This window comes from Camelus ferus, chromosome 2, assembly GCF_009834535.1.
Source record: "Camelus ferus isolate YT-003-E chromosome 2, BCGSAC_Cfer_1.0, whole genome shotgun sequence".
Taxonomy (NCBI): Eukaryota; Metazoa; Chordata; class Mammalia; order Artiodactyla; family Camelidae; genus Camelus; species Camelus ferus.
The window spans coordinates 112,240,003-112,260,072 of record NC_045697.1 but is presented as its reverse complement, the minus strand read 5'-3'; the positions used below and the strand labels follow the sequence as shown (position 1 = coordinate 112,260,072).

The 20,070-nt window shown below is 38.6% G+C and overlaps 1 protein-coding gene across 2 annotated transcripts in view; it reads right to left on the bottom strand.

The window, feature by feature from the left end:
- The window catches only part of MARCHF1 (membrane associated ring-CH-type finger 1), a 779,824-nt gene that overhangs the window by 748,561 nt on the left and 11,193 nt on the right, over positions 1-20,070 (bottom strand). The window contains exons 1-2 of one of the 2 annotated variants that reach the window (XM_032465591.1): positions 16,405-17,074; positions 16,164-16,275 (exon numbers count right to left, since the gene is read on the bottom strand). The exons of the other annotated variant lie outside the window; for it this stretch is intronic. The gene's annotated coding sequence lies outside the window, so the exon portion shown is untranslated. Of the gene's footprint in view, positions 1-16,163; positions 16,276-16,404; positions 17,075-20,070 lie in introns of those variants that run through there. 2 annotated transcript variants of the gene reach the window in all.

Genomic DNA, 20,070 nt, shown 5'->3' with positions numbered 1-20,070 from the left:
AAACAGCTTGATTTTGCACGAAGCTGAATGAAGAAGTGATGTGTTATAGGATTCATATTCTTTTCCTTTTCTTCCTTTCCTCTCCTCCTCTCCCCTTGCACTCAAGATTATAGAACTTTGCTGTGGGCCCTTCCCTTCCTGCTCCTCCTGCTGTTCACCCTGGTGGTGTCGGGGTTTGGTGGGGGAGGTGGGAGCCCCAAGTCTCCTCCTTTATTGTTAGGAAACAAAGCAGCAACAAAATGGCATCATGACTGTGAACACCACTGTCACATGAGTTATTTAAAGTGGTTTTTTTTTTTGTACCGTGTCCTCAAATTTAATGGATTAATGTGTCTTGTATATATGAAGAGAAAACATCGACCTTCAAAAAAAAAAAGAGGTTCTAGGAAACCCCTTTCGAATATGTTCATTTTTATTTAATCATTCACTTGGCATTGGCAGAGATTCCACACGTCATTGCTCTGTGTCCTTCCAAACACAGCTGAGCGAGAACGGCCCCTGGTAACTTCCCAGCTGAGAACTGGCCTGCAGAACTGGGGCAGTGGAGAACTGGGGAAGTGCTTTTCTTTGCCAGAAACAAGCGTCTCTTTTAGCAAAGAGGACAGATGTTGCTCTCAATCACCCCTCTTTTCCCAGGGTCCCCCTGAACCTCCTGTGTCATGTTAATGAATGATGTGGAATTGATTTCCTTGGCCTGTTCTTAGCTATTTTTATTTCCTTTTCATTCATCACACTGATAAAAGACAGCTTATCCCATTTCCTAAAGTGGGTAAATTACTTAGTTCTTGTGCCTGCACTAGGCTGCTTTTTTTTTTTTCTTAGAAGAATGGAAACATATTCCTAATCTTAGTCCCCAAAATGAAACATACGATGAAAGTCTTAACAGCTGTTGAACAGAGAACAGTGCTAAGGAAAATTGTTAATTATGAGTTCTGCAGTCACCGAGGAGTTTCTGTACTTTGTGGACATTAATTTGGAGATAGTAGGGTAAACCGGAAGCCAGAATCAATATGCTCAGAGGACCAAAATGAAAAGAATCTATTTTAGAGCTAATTAAAATGAATAGAAAATGTTTGCTCATGACATCTCACACAATGTATTCTATACACGTGTTTTGTCAGTACACAGCATTTAAGAAGTTAGCCTTATCCCTAATTCTATTAGACTCTAAAATTTTGTTTTTAAAAAGGAGAGCAGATGAGATGAAATAATAAATTAAATCAAATGAGAGAGACTCGATCACTTGCCCGTGTTGGGGGCAGGGGCAGGGGGCGTGAGGAATGGTAATCTGATATTCCTGAAATTTTCTAGGAGTAGGTAGAAGAGGGAGAGAGAAAAATGTAGACATTTTGCCCAATAATTGGCATCAAGAGAATTTGTTTGACTTTATTTGTAGAAGATCAGCCTTACATACATACAGCTTGCTCAGTAGTGAGACTGCACTTCAGGCCACGTTGATTCATAAACTGCCTTTACTTGGAGGGAATGGGGAGGAACGGGGAGTCCACACTGATCAGCTGCAATAAGAAATGAGGAAGAGAGGGATACTCCTCATTTAATTAAAATATTTACTTATAAGAACAAGACTCTTCTACGTCCAATGTTGAAGTTGGGATTTGTCTAATTCCAACTTCTGAGTTTGATGGTGCTTCCATGATCTAGGGGGGCCCAAGACACAGATATATGACAGCTTGCCTATAAGGAGACACTGCTGTTCTCAGATCCTCACGAAGGAACCCAAATAGTAGAGAACACACCCTTCTGAGAAACACAGAGCCTGATCTGAGAGCCACGAAGCTCTAAACTCCACGGGGGTGAATAGCAAGATCATTGCCACGCAGAAATGAGACTATGCTCAGAGAATGAACTGATAACAAGCAAGCATCATGAAACAAAGCAAAAATTTTTTTTAAATGAGACATGATTCTTACCTAAACATATATATATGATCTCCTGGTCTGTAGGTGTATATGTGACCATGGAAGGGGAGGTTTGGTCAATTCATTCATACATTCAGACATTACTTATTGAGACACTAATATATTCCATGCACTTTTCCAGATACTGAATGAAGATATCACCACAAAGAATACGCCAGACAAGCTCTCTGTCTTAGAGCATCTTTCACTCCAGTGAGGACAGTCAGTTTATGACCAACAAACCTATTGTATGGTAGGCAAAGCTTTTGTACACCTGAAGATCTTTGACCTGGAAATTGTACTGTTCCTGATGGTCCAGGTAGTACCAACGCACACAGAGCAGGGTGGAACATTGGGGGAGAAGGCGAAAACCCTCTCCCTGCCAGAGCTCTTGCATTCATTCTGGAGATCAATATGCAGTTAGTTACCAACTAACCATACTTACTAACCAACTAGCCGTAGTTACCAACCAACTAACCAACTAACCTAATCTGCACTCTGCCAATTCACAAGTTTATGTTTAACTTTATGGTGTACCGTGTATGTCCTCTAAAAACAATACTGGTGACTTGAAAGAATTATCTGTACTTCTCAAAATGCAATAGACTATGACCTGTAAGAATATGTTCTGGTCCAACTCCTGAACAGAAGTAAAATTTGATGAAAGTCACAATGCCTCTGTATTTCCATTCTTTCTCATCTCTGACAGTATTATTAAAATAAAGCACAAAGTTAATAATATCAAACCATCAATCACTCAACATCTCTCAATTTTAAAGTACCCTTTTTCCATTAACAATCTTATTCAAACAACCAATCTTGATATAAAAAATTCTGGTGGTATTTTTTTCTAGTATATCCTTTTCAGTGCACAGTATTTATTTTCCTGTGTTTGTCTGATATTAGAGGTTTCATACCCTTTTTATAGGAATACATCTGAGATTAATGCAATTTTAGACAGTAAGGGTTTTCATAAGACTTCAAATACTCTATAATTTATGGAACTCAAATATCATAATCAGAGTCACTATACTTACAGAGATGTTTTATCAGTACACAGTAGTTACCTGTAAAATAAAATTTAATATAAAGGAAGAAACAAGGAGGAAGGAGGAAAGAATATTTCTTTTGCATTTGAAGTGAACCAGTAAAGTCACATGTAATGATGCATTTCAAATGTATCATCTTGTGTTGCTCAAAAGGTTTCAAGAAATGTCAAACATACAGAAGACAAGGTAACATGGTGGTAAAATAAATATTTGGATTTTGAAATACCAGAAACATCATAGCTGGGATTTCAAGTCTACCACTTGGGTCAACTAACCCTTGGTTTCTTTATTATAAAATTGGGATGACAGCACCTATTTCACAGAGCTGTGAGGATTAAATTATCATCTTTGTAATGCATTTAAAATCTATTAATGTTCCATGACAAGCACACACATATTTAAGCAAACATATATACACACATTTTCAATAATCCTAGAAAAGAAAAAGTTACTATTGTATTACCCTGAGACTTTAAATATCCAAACCGCCTCCCATGTGCAAAGAGGCTGTGTTTAAAAGTCACGTGAGTCAATCTAGTTTCATATAAAACCCAAGTACAATAAGATATTGTCTCTCATCATCAGAGAGAGGCAAATCTCATACCCTCCTACATACTTAAGCCGACTGTGTTAGTTCCCTAATGCTGCTCCAAATACTTACCACAAATTTAGCAGCCCAAAATAACCCAAATTTATTATCTTACAGTCGTGGAGGTGGGAAATCCAAACTCAGTTTCCCCAGGGGCTATAGCTGAGGGGTTATAGAGGCGGGGCTGGCTCATTCTGGAGATTCTGAGGACAGAATCCGTTTCCTTGTTTTTTCAGCTTTGAGGGGCCGCCTCTATTCCTTGACTTGCTGCCTCTTCTTGCATCTTCCGAGCACCTCGCTCCATTCTCTGCTTGTCAGTCATCACAACTCTGTCTCTGATTCCTCCATCTCCCTCTCATAAGACTGTTGCGATTACATTTGGCTGACCTATATAGTCCAGGGTAGTATCTCCTCCTCGAGATCCTTAGTTTACTCACATCCACAACCTTTCTCTTGCCAGATAAAGTAACACTCACAGGCTCCAGGAATTAGGAAATGGAGATTTGGGGGCAGGGAGCCATTATTCCATGGCCACACCCATGTAAGATGCATAAGAAATGTCAATTTAAAAAAAATGACAATGGAGGGGAGGATATAGCTCAAGTGGTAGAGTGCATGCTTAGTATGCAACAGGTCCTGGGTTCAATCCCTAGCACTTCCTCTAAAAATAAATAAGTAAGTAAACCTAATTAAATCCTCCCAAAAAAAACTAAAAAAGAAAAAAGAAATTGCAAATGATAATGGAATAAAATACACTTAAGAAAATAATTCTGATTCTAGGTCAATTCATTTTCAATATGGGAGAAAGTCTGAATTTTGTAGTGAAAGAGACATTGTAAAAATGAATGTTGAGTTATGATTTTATCATAAGTATTGAGGGTCAGTTGGTAAATATCTTGTGATTATAACGACTGGACTCAATGTTTTTCTGTCCTCCCCAAAATTGACAAAATAAGACCTCCGGCTATGTATTAAGTTTGTACAAAAAAGGTATTTGAGAAACAATTTTTTCCCCCAAATCTCAGAAGGAAGAGGCAACATCCCTTTTCTGAAAGGGCTTATGGCCTCAGGAAGAGTTTCAGGTTCTCCCGCAGATTCTGTAAATTCCCAGTGCTCAGGGGACAGGGGGCAAGGTGAGACTCACAAGACAGAGAGGGAAAGACTGCAGAAATGATACACTGGCTGTATTTTCCTAATAAATAGAATAGGACTCACTCCCCAGGAAGGCACAAAAACCTCCCCACCACAACACTGAGATGACAATAGTCAGTCCACAGCTTATAACTAGAGCCCAAGATATGACTCAGAACAGACTGTGGAGCATCCTGTGCTGGGGAACATCTGCTCCTGGGACTGGGAGTCCGGGGGGAGGGGAGGCTTCGATGGGTGCCAGGAGCTCCTGGCATGACTACAAATGGGCAGAGGTCCTAAGTGGATATAGCCTCGAGATAGCCAAAGGGACTGAGAGGCGTAGGGGCTGAGAAAGTCACTGGACAAGTAACACGACATACGTGTACTCCTTTGCACTAGAGAAAGAATTAGAAGACAAAATAAACCTCAGCTTGGTTTAAGAAAAAACTGAGATCAGAAACAGAGCAGCAAGAATCTCAAAATGAGACGTACTAAACAGAATATTGAAATTAATGGGACAAAAATAAACGACATTTTCAACATGATTTTTGCTTTGGGGACATAAAAAGAGTGCAAAGGAAGTGTCCGTGGAAAGGACTCCTGCTGAATGAGGATTGGAAGACCTGGCTAATTTAAGCAGTTTGTCATTTCAGCAGATATCGTCAAGGAAGGTAGTCAGTAAACACAATCATCTGGTTTTAAAGCACGTTGTAATTAGATTAATATTATTATTATCATCCTGAGAAAATTAAATCTAGCTAGTAAACCAAGTTCAGCATAGATTACGAAATAGAAAATACTTAGTAATATTTGTTGTTTTAAGAACTGGCTTTTTCTAAGTATTGATACTATTGGACATTCAGCAACTGGACCTTAAAAAAAAACAGAAATGTAAAAAGAAGCTCCAAATGTCATTTAATCTTTTTCCATGTACTTTTATAGCAAGAGCATTTTTCTTTAAAATATTTGGAGGAAAATATGTTCGTGTCTGCTGGTATCGCAATCCATTTAAGAAAGGAGTTTAACTACTCTACAAAAGCTGACCTTAAATAACAAAGGTTTTTGTTTTCTTCTGGGGATTCAGAGTGAACACTGTGAGAGCAGTAGGTATATTTAAAAGGAAGACAATTTCATTCCTTTGCACCCACTGCTGCAGAACATTTGGAAGACAGGGTCATCTGCATCCCGCCTTTAAGCATTCTGTTAACTCCAGCGATGTGTGTCGGTGTGTGTGCTCACTTCTCAGAGTCAGTGCTCTACTCAAGAAGTGACGTCTCGGGAGGAATTCACTCTTTCCCTCATTTGCTGACTGTTTAAATCTTGCCGGATGCATTTAAAAGCTCTAATCGAACTTCAGCAGGTCTGAAGCAAAACCCTTCAATCAAGCTACTCTTTCTGCTACACACCAAGGCAGGTCCCCTAGCCGCTGCTTCTGTAGAGAAGAAACATTTTCTAAAGGGTACGATGCCCCGTTAGACTCATCAAAGTCCTTACTCCTGGTGCACTGTGAGTAAATCACGGAAGCCCGCAGTTCGGATTCCACGCACAGTGAATGTACAGTTTAGCCAACTGCACTCACAACAGAAAATTCAAATTATTTATGCTGCAATTTCAACGTACTAGCCAGCACTTGAAATAAATAAGGCACCCTCTAGAGCTTCATCTTTCTTCTTACAGTGAGTTTTTTGCTGTAACAATGTCTATTTTTTTAAAAAAAATAGTTGCACAAGTATAAATGATGCTACGCCAAGCGCTTACATTGTAGCTACCACCTGTAAGTCCATCTTCCTGGGAGACACAGGCTGCTGGGAAAATGTCAGATGGTGGAGGTTCTCACTCCAAATGTCAGAATCCCTGGGAGGGGAGCCCAGAGATCTGGAGCTTGAGCAGTTCTCCAGGTGCTTATGATTCACACCAAAATTGAGCACCATGGACATAGATTTTTTTTTAAATTAAACGTGGCATTATTGCAGAAAGTATTATATTTTAGCACCCAGTGTAAGCAGGGCCCCCAGGACCAGCCACACCAGCATGCCGGGCAGTTACCAGGTCCCTATGGCAGCAACGTCTGCCCCAGCCCAACCCATTAATGGTCCCAGGTAGTCATTCACGGGAGCATCACAATGGAGACTTCGAGATCCCGCAGAGCCCCTGGCTCTCCTCCCACTGGCTTTACCTTACAAGATAAAAGCCACCCGCTTTATCTGATGGGGAAAACAATCTGTTTTTTCCCAAGTTTTGCACTTTGTTTAAGACGGCAGGTGGCCACTTGAGGTACTTCCGGGGGCAGAATGACTTCTCATACGTCTGGCCCCCTGCTGAGTGAGAATGGGCATTATTAGTCTCTAGAGAATCTGTAAAAACATTTCTGGTATTCGCAGATCTATCCGTCTCTATTATTTCTCACTTTAAAATGGTTTCAGGGAGAAGGCTTGAAAGAAAAATAGGACAAAATAGAATGCCTGGGGTATTGGAGGAGGAGGGAAGGGGGCAGGGTACCACCTTTAAAAGAATGACACAGCCACTGAGGATACAACAAAAACAGGTTAGAACCTACTAGGTCCCAAGATGGCGGCAGATGCAACTTCCAGTACACCCTGAGCCTCATTATAGGCTCACTGTAACACATTACAACGCTAACTGACACACCCACAGGCACCAGGACAGTTCTCAGGTTGACATAAAAGGTCAAAAAGTGGGAGGGGTCCAAATCTGGGAAAGCCCTGCCCCTTCCCCAAAACAATGGGCATAATCTTCCCAATTGTTAGCATATGAAATTATCCAGCCCCATAAAAACTAACCATCCCTACACCCCAGGGCCACTCTCCCTTCTGAGACGGACTGAATTCTGCCCACGGAATGTGCATCTCTCTAAATAAACTTGCTTTCACTTTGCTATGGCTCCGTCTTGAATTCTTCCCTGCACAAGGCAAGAACCTACTCTGTGCTAACCGTATGGTCACAGTGTGTGTTCTACTCAGACAGGAACAGGCTGTATTCTAACACTGTCCTATAAAGCTGTGGCTCATTAGGTAAGCATCCCCCAGAGAGTTGATTCAATATAAGATTTCTCAGCTCCACCCAAAGAGTGCATTTGATAGCCCTTCTAGAAGTTTCTCTGTGGATGTGCTTTGAGAAATGTCAAAGAAAATGGCCCTCGGCTCTGTCCTGCCTGCTATGGGCACCAGAATTTCAATTGTAATGATCATTTTCACATACTCTTTTATAATGATAGCAAAAAAAAAAAAAATAATAATAATAATAATAATAATAATAATAATAATAATAATAATAATAATGCTAGCTCTAAATTTTACAGAAACAGAAATAGTGACGAATACCTGAACCAACAACTGGTAGTAAACATATATATGAGTTGTTGACAAACTAGTTAACTTAAGCAAATGACAGGCAATGGTGCTGGTCCTAATGATCGTTCATTCACATAAAGGACACTTGGCTAAACACGGCTCAGGCATCTCAGGCCTGACTATACCCTCTTTCTCCTCTGACATTTTATTGGCTAATTCTCTTCTCTTTCCTACAGTGTTCCACACTTGTTTTTCAAAATAGCTATTTCCCTATACTTTCCAAACCTCCGGTATCCATTACGAGACTTCTTCTTCTCTTCATTTACAGTTAAAAGTTCCAATCAAGTTAAATTCTTCATCAGCCACCATCCTCCATTCATTCCTCCCAGTTTGCTCTTACATGGGTCAGTACAATATAAACCCATAAGCAGATCTGTGTCCCTCCAGGAGGGATGCTATAAAGTACCTGCAGTATTTACTGCAACTCCTGCTTGTCTGAAAACAGACTCAGTTTTCCTCCCTCTCATGAGCTCTGGCCCTGTGATCACTCTCTTGTTTCTACTAAGATACAACTGACGTAGAACATAATGTTAGTTTCAAGTGCACAACATGTACAACATGATGATTCAATATTTGTACACTGTTCTCTAATTTTTGTAGACATTCATGCCACTGAGAGCTCTGCCTGTATTTCACTACAACTACAGGAAGCTGGTTTGGGTGGGAAGAGGTGAATATACTAGAATGAACCCTTCACCATGAGAATTTACTAATCAAACACTAACTCGTGTCATGCATTTCTGAGGTTTTCTTTGAAACACGTACAATTTCAAAAGGCAACTTACTGAAGCAGACCTTTGCCTTTGATGATAAGAATTTTTGGAATGGATTCTGAAATCACATATGTAACACTGTACTGTAATGACCATAGCACATGTAGTCCAGTTTCACTTACAAAAATGAACATCAACAATTCTAACCATGTATCTTTACCTAGTTGGCCCAAAAGTGTTAACATAAATCCAGGGTGTCTGGGGCACAGTACAATTCACGGGTACATTAAGCATTTGTAGAATTCTAAGGTTGGCTCTTCATGTTTTCCCCCTCAGTAAGCATCAGAGGATTTTATCACCAAATATGAAGTTTAAATTTAAGTATGCCTCAGGTGGAGAAGTAAAAGACAAAGCAGATGAACAAATAAACAACTTACTTCTAAGGAACAATGAATAATATCTAAAGTTTATGGACAGTTACGTGTGTAATACACAGATACACATACTTTAAAACAGGTAATCCTTCAAACACGTGTGAACAATTCTATTTTGTTTTAAAACAACCAAATCTTTATTTTCTGAACTACTGGAGGAAAACAGTGGTGTATTCTGCATCAGAAGGATTTACATGAAAAACAATTATTTTGGTTAGTGCAAATGTCAGGGGAACATGAGTCTAGGGGGCATATGATTTATGTGGATGATGGTCAAAGCCACACGGGAGACACAGGAAGCTGTGCCTCCACCAGTGGGCTGTACCAAAGTGTACAGACACACAGACACCTAAGACTACCTGGATTGGAAAACAGGCACATGTTACTACCCAGAGGAAGCCAGGGATGTTCTTTTGCAACACAAAGTAATAGCCAATACAGCTGACGTTCAGATGGTATGCTTCTGTCACTACATATAATTCAAATAGTTATTTCTGAGTTATCAAAGGCTAGTCGCTTAAGACAGGTGCAGATACTATCAGAGATATAAAAGGGCAGGGAGTCTGTGTAATAAAATTTAACACAGTTTAGTGAGCAAGAGGGACATAAACTAGAATGATATCACCTACAAATAGGCGTCCCTTCTGTTCCAATTCTCATTTTGATATTTTCTTTTCTTTTACTTACAATCCTACCAGACTGCCTCATTTTTTCCTCCAATTGTTTTTCTGGAAGCATGTGTTTCTGTAAAATATAATTGCTAGAGTCATTCTTCACAACAACAGAAACATCATAGATGAGGGTACAGAGACTCTTGCTGCAGACATCACCATAGTCCCTCACAATTCCGTGCTCCAGGAGGTGGAAGACTCATTAATAGTAAATCCCACACGAAGACAATTTAGTATACTCAAGACATGCATGTGTTCCATTCTGTTTCAAACTTACATGTGGCAAACTTTTACATAACCAATAAACTGTATGAGAAAATGACACAGGAAGGAAGGGGGCAGGGCACCACCAAAGGAATGACACAGCCATGAGGACAGGACACACTGGTTAGAACCAAGATGGCTGAAGATTCAACTTCCAGAAGCCCTTGAGCTTCATGCCACACCCACAGCACCATGACAGCGCCTAGGCTGACCATAAAAGGTCAAAAGGGTGTGGGGTCCAATTCCTGGAAATCCCCACGCCTTCCCCCAAATAGTTGGGATAATCCTCCTACTCATTAGCATATGAAATTACTCAGCCCACAGAAACTAACAACCCCATGCCTTGTGGTCACTCTCTCTGGAATTCTGAGACCACCTGCACTCTAGGGAGCGTGGACCTACTTTGACTTTACTAAACACCTCACACCTCTCAGTCTCTCTGTCGCCTTTTGAGATGGCCCACATTCTGTCTATGGCGCGTGTATGTCCCTGACTAAACTTACTTCCACCTTACTGTGCCTTGCAGTTGAATTCTTTCCTGCGTGAGATGAGTTGTTCTCTGGCAACAAGAAAATATTTCCAGATAATGTAAAATAAAAAATTTACTAAATATAGATAGAATCTGAGAAGAAATGAGGGCACAAACCAGGTATATGTAAGACAGGTCAGTTTTCTTTCCCCTGAGAAGTGAGAAAAACATGAATATTGAATATTTGACAAACAGTCTAAAGCAAACAGAAACAACTTCTTATCTTTGAAAGAGGATTCCAGGTTCCTAAAACAAACACTGGCGAACCTTGTGTAGCCGGCAATGTAAGAGCAGGTGGTGGGTAAGTGGATAATGCCAGTGGCTAAAAGAGGTTCATGGGACCTCAATGGTGGAGAAGCCGGCAAAGTCGGACCCCGGGGCATGAAACTTGAGAAAGAAAGAACAAAAGTGAAATGGAGCAGGACCCTGCAGGGCCCTCCCAGGTGCAAATACTTTCTGTGTCCCCCATTTCTGTTTGTAGGAAACAGGCTTCATTCAGCCCCTTTGACCTTCCCTGAGATCTAAAGGGCAGATTCAAACAGTTGCTCATCAAGGAAGGGAGGGCATGCCAAAACAAAGGAGGAACGGTCAAGAAACAATAGTGCTTTGGGGCAGGGTCCTGGTTCCTTCTGAAGGAATATGCTTAACAATATCTTTGAGTTCTGCAGGAACCAAGGCCCCCACCCAGGTGGAGGATGGTGATTTCAGGCTGAGCACAAGATTCCTGGAGCACTGCCGTGACCTCACCACCAGCAATCAGAAGAAAGCCACACACCCTGCAGCCGTCACCCCAAATTTTGCCCATAAAAACCTCCCCGAAACCATCAGGGAGTTCAGGTCTTTTGAGCATGGGCTACGCATTCTCCTTGTTTGGTCCTGCAATAAACCTTTCTCTGCTCCATACTCCAGCGTTTTGGTTTGTTTGGCCTCACTGTGTGTCAGGCATGCAAACTGGCCATCAGTAACAAAAGCAGAGTCAGGGCTACTGAAGAAGTAAAAGAGTTAAAGTGATTGCTTCAAACCAGCCACTGAGCTATAAACAAAACTGGCATTCAATGTAACTGCCCCGTATCTTTTACTCTAGCAAGTATATTATTATCAAGAGGCATGTGTGTGTGTCTTTCCGCATACACATATACACACCCTGGGCCTACGGCACATACCACCTCTCTGATTCTCCTGCTGAGCAGAGAATGTGGCGACCATCCAGTGTTATCAGTGAGGTACAACCCAGTGAGCACAAGAACAGGTCCTAATACAAAAGGATGCTTTCTGCCAACACTTATTAGGGCACGATCATGAACCTTTCCAGACAAGATTCTCATTCATAAAAATATGTGAATTCACAAGAATAATCCTTCTCTGCAAACATCATAGGGGCTCTCAACTCCAACGAACAGTCCAATGAATCCGTATCTGATCACTAATTTTGGCCAGGGTTTGTGGTGGGCTCTGTGTTATATAATCCTGGCCCATTTAAAGCTTACACTTCAGCTGAAAGGCCAGTACATAAAAGACTACAGTTATAACATAACTGAATAGTGCATGTAAACATAATCTTTTAGACCATCAAATAGTAACATAAATGAAGGTTAAAATTGTCTGATTCTTTTCCTTACATTGCATGTGTTCAAATTCACAGGAAGCAGGGACTTGTCTCATATTAACCTTCTGCAAAGTCATGTAACAGGTACTATGATTTGGGGGAAACAGTTTACTAAAAAGATGATTTAACAATATTAAACACATCTTTTAAAGGAAAAAAAAAATCAACCAGAATCTTATCAGGGTAACAGTACACTTACATTTTTGCGTAATGCTTGCTGGTTATCTACAGAACCTCAGTCAGAGCGTACACATTTTAGTATGCTTTTTAGTGTATCTTTTTACATCATAAACCTTTTTGCATGTTTATTTAAATTTACATGTGCTTTATGTCTGCAATAAAAACTAGGATGATTTTCTTATTTCTGAGTGTTCTAAAGCAGCTTAGTTCATCATTTGTATCATCACCAACTACAGACTGCATAACATTTGTATCTAAATTCGAATCACTTGCTATAGCAAAGTTGCATCATTATGTCATAACACAAGACCTACAGTGCTTCAGTATGTTTAGGTGCAGTCTAGTTACCAAAAGAAGATAATCTTGTCGCAGAATGACATCTGTTCAGAGGCCCAAGCACCACGGGAAGGGAGAGTTTTCACAGGAGCCGCTACCCTACACTGGATAGTCAGGTTTCCAAAAATAATCGATTTGCCTACTGTCAAAATTTCTGCTTATTACATTTGCTTAGTTTTTGACCACCACTCACAGGAAAATACTAAATAATAATGGTGAGAGTGGAGATTCACGTATCATTCCTAGTCTTTCACAAAAGGCATTCCAAAATTGTAACAGGTTAGATGTGTATTCATACAGGCTAAAACATGTCCTTGTAGGGTTTTACTAATGGTTTTTAATCAGAAATGTATTCACAGCAAAAGATGACTTGAGTATCTATTGAAAATTTCTGGTAAATTTTATCCTTGAAATATTAATTGGATGAATTACATTAATAGGTATTCAAAAATAAACTTTCATGATATGCCTAGAAATAACCCCATTTTTTCATACTGTTATTATTTTCTGTGTGTGTGTGTGTGTGTGTTTTAAACAGAGGTACTGGGAATTGAACCCAGGATCTTGTGCATGCTAGGCGTGCACTCTGCCACTAGACTATACCCTCCCATCATACTGTTATTGTTTTAATATATCCATATATGTTAATTTTCCTGATATTTTGTTCTGAATTTTAACACCAATAATCATTTGATAGAACTGTCCAATTTACTGGCCTACAATTGTTCATAGTAGTCTCATGTTCCTGAAGTATCTCTGTGGTATCAGTTATAATGTCTCCTCTTTTATTTCTGATTTTGAGTGCTCTCTCTTTTTTTCTTGATTAGCAAAACTGGATTCTTATATATTACATTACTCACAAAAATTAAAAAGCATTAAAGACTGAAATGTAAGATCTAAAACCATAAAACTCTTAGAAGAAAACACAATAAAAAAACTCTTGACCTTGGTCTCGGCAGTAAGTTTTAAATGTGACACCAAAAGTGCAAGCAACAAAAGCAAAAATAAATCAACCAGTGGGACTGCAATTGAACTAAAAAGCTTCTTCACAACCAAAGAAATAATCAATAAAATGAACCTACAGAAAGGTAACCTATGGAATGGGAGAAATATTTGCAAACCATCTATCTGATAAGGGGTTAATATCCAAAATATGTTAAGAAATTCATGCAGCTCAATAACAACAACAAAATAATAGTAATATTTCAATTTTTAAAATGGGCAGAGGGCCTGGATAGACATTTTTCCAAAGAAGACATACACAAATGGCCAATAGGTACCTGAAAAGGTGCTCAACATCACTAATCATCAGGGAAATGCAAGCCAACATGACAATGAGATAACACCTCACTCTTCCTAGGATGGCTGTTATTAAAAAGACAAGTGATAGCAAGTGCTGGTGAGGATGTGGAGAAAAAGGAAGCCTTGTATACTATCGGTGGGAATGTAAACAGTTACAGCCATCATGTAAAACAGTATGGAGGCTCTTCAAAAAGTTAAAAATAGAACTGCCATATGGTCCAGAAATTCCACTCCTGTCTATATATTTAAAGGAAATGAAATCACTGTATCAAAGGGATATCAGAACCCCTAAGTTCATTGCAGCATTATTCATAATAGCCAAGACATGGAAATATGGAAACAACCTAAGTGTCTATTGATAGACGAATGGATTAGGAAAACATGATATATATGTATATATTAATATATATTAGCATATTGTGCATGTATTTTGGAATATTATTCAGTCATTAAAAAACAGGAAATCCTGCCATTTGCAACAACTTAAGGCTGAAACTTTAAAGATATTAAGCTAAGTGAAGTAAGTCAGAGAAACAGATCTTATTTACGTGCACAATCAAAAACCCCCAAACTCAGGTAAACAGAGAGTGGGATGATGGCTGCCTGGGGCTTGGGGCGGGGGGCGGGTGCAGTAGTAGGTGAAGGAGGTAAAATGGCGGAAACTCTAATTATAAGTTAAGTTACTCCTGGAGATGTAATGTACAGTGTGGTGACTAGTTAATGTATTCTATATGTGAAACTTGCTAAGACAGTAGACCTTAAATTTCTCACCACACACAAAAAATAAACTATATGAGAGGATGGATATGTTAACTAAACTTATTGTGTCATCATTTCACAATATGTAAATATATCAAGTCATCACATTGTATACTTTAAACGTACATAATGTTGTATGTCTATTATATCTCAATAAAGCTGAAAAAAATTTTTTAAATAAAAAAATTAAAATATAAACGCAAGATAATAATTTCCATATCACAGGACTGAAATGAAGATTAAGTGAGTGACTAAAGCATGTCTTTCTAAAAAGTCAGTTCTCAATAAATTTTAGTAATTATTGTTATTAATGTTTTTATTACACAGAGACAATATGATTACCGACCTAGCCTATAGAAGAGAACTTCTAAAAAATCTATTTGAAGAAATAAAATAGTAAGTTTCCTGGATGGAAAACCAACATGTAGAAATCAATATCCATCACCAAAAACCATTTAGAACATGTATCTTTATAAACAGCTCATTCACAATTACCACAAAAACGATAGTAATCCTGGGAATAAATCTCATAAAAACTAAGCAAGATCTTTATAGAAAAAAGTTGATAACATCATGAAAGCACACAGGACTAGATAAATAGAGACGGTAACATATATATGGGTAGAAAGGCTCCACCGTAAAAATGACAGTTCTTTCAAATTAAACTACAGAATCAATGCACTTCCAATCCCGACAAGGTGTATGTCAGAAGCTTGAAGGAAAGAGCTATCACCACCAAAGGGACTAAGTGCTGAAGCGTAATGATTGGTTGAGAGAAGGATGCTGGTATTTACCCCTCTGCTGCCACAACCACCACTACCTCCCAGGCTTGATGGGGCAAAGGGAAGATACGGTGTTACAGCCTCCGGATGCAGATGGAGCTTTGTAACACGCTAGCCTCCTTTTATCCACTGAGCATATGTTCCAAATCCCACACTGGACGCCCGAAACCTCAGATCGTGCCGAACCTAAATACACGACGTTTTTTCCTACAGCACTAACAGACAGGTAGTGTATAACAGCGTTGGTCCACCGGACAAGGATTCAAGTCCTGGGCAGGATGAGCTGGGAGGTGCAAGATTCCATCACACTACTCCGAATGGCGCACAATTTAAACCTTATAGATTATTTCTGGAATTTTCCATGTAATATTTTCTGAAGGAGGTTGACCACAGTAACCGAAACCTCAGAAAGCAAAACCATAGACAAAGCAAGTACCTACTGTGTAAGGGCTTGCAGGCATAGAAGGATGCATTTACTGCCAATCTGCCAAGGACCAGAGAAGGGGCCAGAGGAATAAATTCTCTTACCTCTCTCTCTCCGACACCCCAATCTTCTGCTGCCAAATCCCGCTGTGGCTCAACTCAACTACTAGTCGGAAGACAAAGAAGCACAAGGGATGTAACTCCGCGGAGAAATGATCTAAAGAAGCAACCAAAGAATATCCATCACAGAGAATGTTTTGTGGAATTTAACAGGCAGGCTCTAAAATAACCAGGAAAAGTTAATAAGAACAGACAAGAAAACTTTTTTAAATGAAGGTTACCCTACCAGTTTCACCAGCCTGTCCCGCCGCAAGCCAAACGCCGAGACGCCGACGTTTGCAGCAAAGAAAGGGCTTGTTCAGGAGGCAGCCAAGTGGGAGACGGGAGAACAAGCCTCAGCTCTGCCTCCCAGTTGAGGGGCTCGGCGTATTCCTGGGATAAAGCTGAGGCGTGGGGAGCGTGGGGAAAAGTAATTGGAGATAAGACGACAGTGAAGTCACGGTCATTCTGTGCAGGCGCGACCACCCTCCAGGCGTTTCCATGGAACGCATGCGCAGACAGCAGCAGCACGCGCATGCCCCGAGGGCGTAGCTTTTTGCCCTCTAACCTCAAAAGGTCATGAGTGGATACTCGCGCATGCCCAGTTGGAGGGCGGTGGTCATAATGAGTCTTTCTCAGCTGTAGGTCCAACCGGACATAGCTGACTCCAAGTTCCTAAAAAGCAACTTGGGCAAGCATCTTACTGTTTAGGCTACATGCCACGTGGAGGACCTGCAAGGTTTTTTTTCTTTTTTTTTTTTCTTGAAGCATAGTCAGTTTACAATGTTGTGTCAATGTCTGGTGTACAGCGTATTTCAGTCATGCATGTATTCCTTTTCATAATACAACATATTGAAGATAGCTGCCTGTGCTATGTAGAAGAGATCTGATGTTTAGCCAGGATGTGCAAGTTTTTATTAAAAACAATTTAAAAGAACCTGATTAGTGAAGGCAGGTTACAGTTTATTATTTATTAATGGCAAACGGATAACTACCCTCAGTTTCATGAGGAGTGGAGCTTTTCCTAACAGATATAAAGACTGCTTATAATGTCTAAAGGATTATAAAGAACTGAGTATCAAATTGGCACAGGATTAGACAAATAAACCGATAGAACAGAATAGAGAATCAAAAATAAACCTGTAATATATGCCAGAGTTAATCAAAAGGAAAAATTAAACTAGGACAATTGGTTATGCACACAGGTGTGGGGTTTGGAGTGGGGAGGGGGGGTTGGTTTAAGTATTTAAAAGACAATTTACAAAATTGAAAGATTCTTATAAATAGAAAGTGATGCTCAACAGTACCAGCCAAATAAAAGAAAAGAAAATATCAAAGCTATAAACATACATGGAATAAAATAAGAAGTCTTATACTCCAGTTGCTTAAGGGCATGTAAACCAGTACAACCATTATGGACAGAAATTTCATAAAGCTACAAAGATCTACTAAAAATAGAAATTGCTCTCTCAACACTGTGACCACACTTTAACAATTTTACTACAAATTTAAGTATCTATAACTAATATATAGAATTACATTTTGTCTGTAAAGTTGTAAAAGTGATGTAACATTATAATTTACAAACTTCTTTTTCATTCAAGCTAAATTTCATAGATTGACCCACTTCAACATACAAATTTCTGTTCATTCACTTCAACTTCTATACAGCATTCAATTACATTGATACTGTAATCGGTGATTTTTAGAATTTTTAAATTACTCCAAATAATACTCCCATAAACTCATGTCTTTTTGTGCCCACATGAAAGAATTTTCCTAGAAGTTAAATTGCTAAATATGCCCAAAATGTATTAACATACAGTTGGTAGACTGTATTGACATGAAAAAGATATCTGAGAGATAATGATAAAAAGATGAGACACAGCATGTGTTTATTAAAACGTGTATGTCCTAATATATCTGAGCATAAACATATACGATATATAGGAGCATAAAATGTCTAAATTTTGGCTATATCTCAACAAGAAAGTCAATACTTTTGAGTTTGGAGGGAATTAAAGAGGGACTTTGTCTTTTCACTCTAATACCTCCTATTATTTAAGTTTTTTACAACTAATCTATTTGACTTTGTAGTTTTACAGCTACAAAAACATTGAAAAACTTCATATTTGTTCTTTTCTTTTGCATTGTGTTTATTATCCTACTATTAAATAGTAAAAATACCCTTGGATATCAGATTGAAAGTTCATGCTGTATATGATTCACAAACTAACAATTCAGCAAATTATTTATTATCCAAATAAAGCTTCCTTCATATTGCTATTATCAAAGTGATATGCTCTCACCATTGAAAATTTAATAGTAAAAAAAAGTGAAAAAGGAAAAATAAAAGCACTCACTATAAACTGATACCGATTAATACTATTCATTCATTTATTCATTCATTCATTCATAGTGGTGGTGGTCGTTGTTAACTTTTTAGTTTCTCATGCAGCTAAACCTTCAAATTTCATCCACATCTAAAAAGTGCCAGAATAACTCAGGCTTAAAATGTGTAACATAGATCTTATTTAAATACATACACATATTTATATATTTCTGATAATTTAAAGAGTACATAATATTAGTTTTAATAATGGTATGAACTATTAATAAATTACTTGCATTAAATACCTACTGTTTATTAAAGAATTTACTTACTACCTTCAATGCTCATAACAACTCTAGTAGGAAGATACTAGTATCCATGTTTTGCAGATAAGGAAATCAACACTCAAAAACGTTAAGCAATTTGATTAGTCACCTCACTAGTGAGTGAGGATTTCAATATGGCATAGAGTTTGAGCTTTTTCCAACTGCCACTGTTTACCATTCCTCTCATAGGGAAACAGTCTTTCTGTTTAAAACCAATTTCCAAAATTTATTTATGGACCAATATTTCCCCAAGTAAAGTATAATCATTTTTCACTCATTGAGGAAGAACTAACTAAAAGCATTTCACCTCTAAAAGCACAGACACCCCCCCTTTCCCACCCCAGCACCCACTTGATGAAGTGGGCATGATCAGATTACCACCCCTGTGGTGCCCACGCAGGACCAAGGAGTTTGTGAGTTCAGAGCCTGTAATTCACACAGTTCTTACCATCATAAAAAAAAAAAAAAAATTAAAAAGGAAGGCAAAAAAATGTGGATAACTCTTTACTCTTCATGAAAACACATAAAAGCAAAACTTGGCAATATTAAATTCTTCTCTTAGTTATTTATTAGGACAACTTAGTGAGGATAATCAACAGTTTCCTCTACAGTTTATTGGAAACAAACATTAATTCTTGGATCCCAGGAAGAAAAAGCCAAGCATATGTTGTCTCCTACTACTGAGAGGGAAATTATTCAAAGAGATTTTTGCACTAGATGTATCGCCATAGAGTGTAACTTAGCAAGTGATAGAAGATTCTTTTTACATCATTTTTTCTCTATAAATAACTTTATCATAAAAATGTACGTATACATGCAGAAAAGTATTAAAAAGTAACAAACACCCACAAAAGAACCATTCAAATTTAAGAGGTTATCACTTTGAAGTTGTGCTTCAGGTACTCATTTTTTTTTCATTCAAGAAATATTTATTCACACTTTTATTATGCAGATAAATCAGACTTATGAAAAATGTATTTGGAAAGTAAAGAAAAATAGGAGAGAAAAACTAACTATAGTCCTATGACTACCAGCAACATTTTGAAATACTTTCTTTTATTGTTTAATGAAAAGCAGATTATTGTACATAGACTTCAAATACCAAGATCCCTTTCACTTGTCCCCAAAATATATTTTTGGGCTTTTTGGGTTCCTGGGAAATATATGATGGAAAAAAAATTTAACACCTTTTGCATCACTGTTAACAATTTCTGTAAGTTGCCAACTATGGTTCAGCCTCATAACAAAAGTCCAT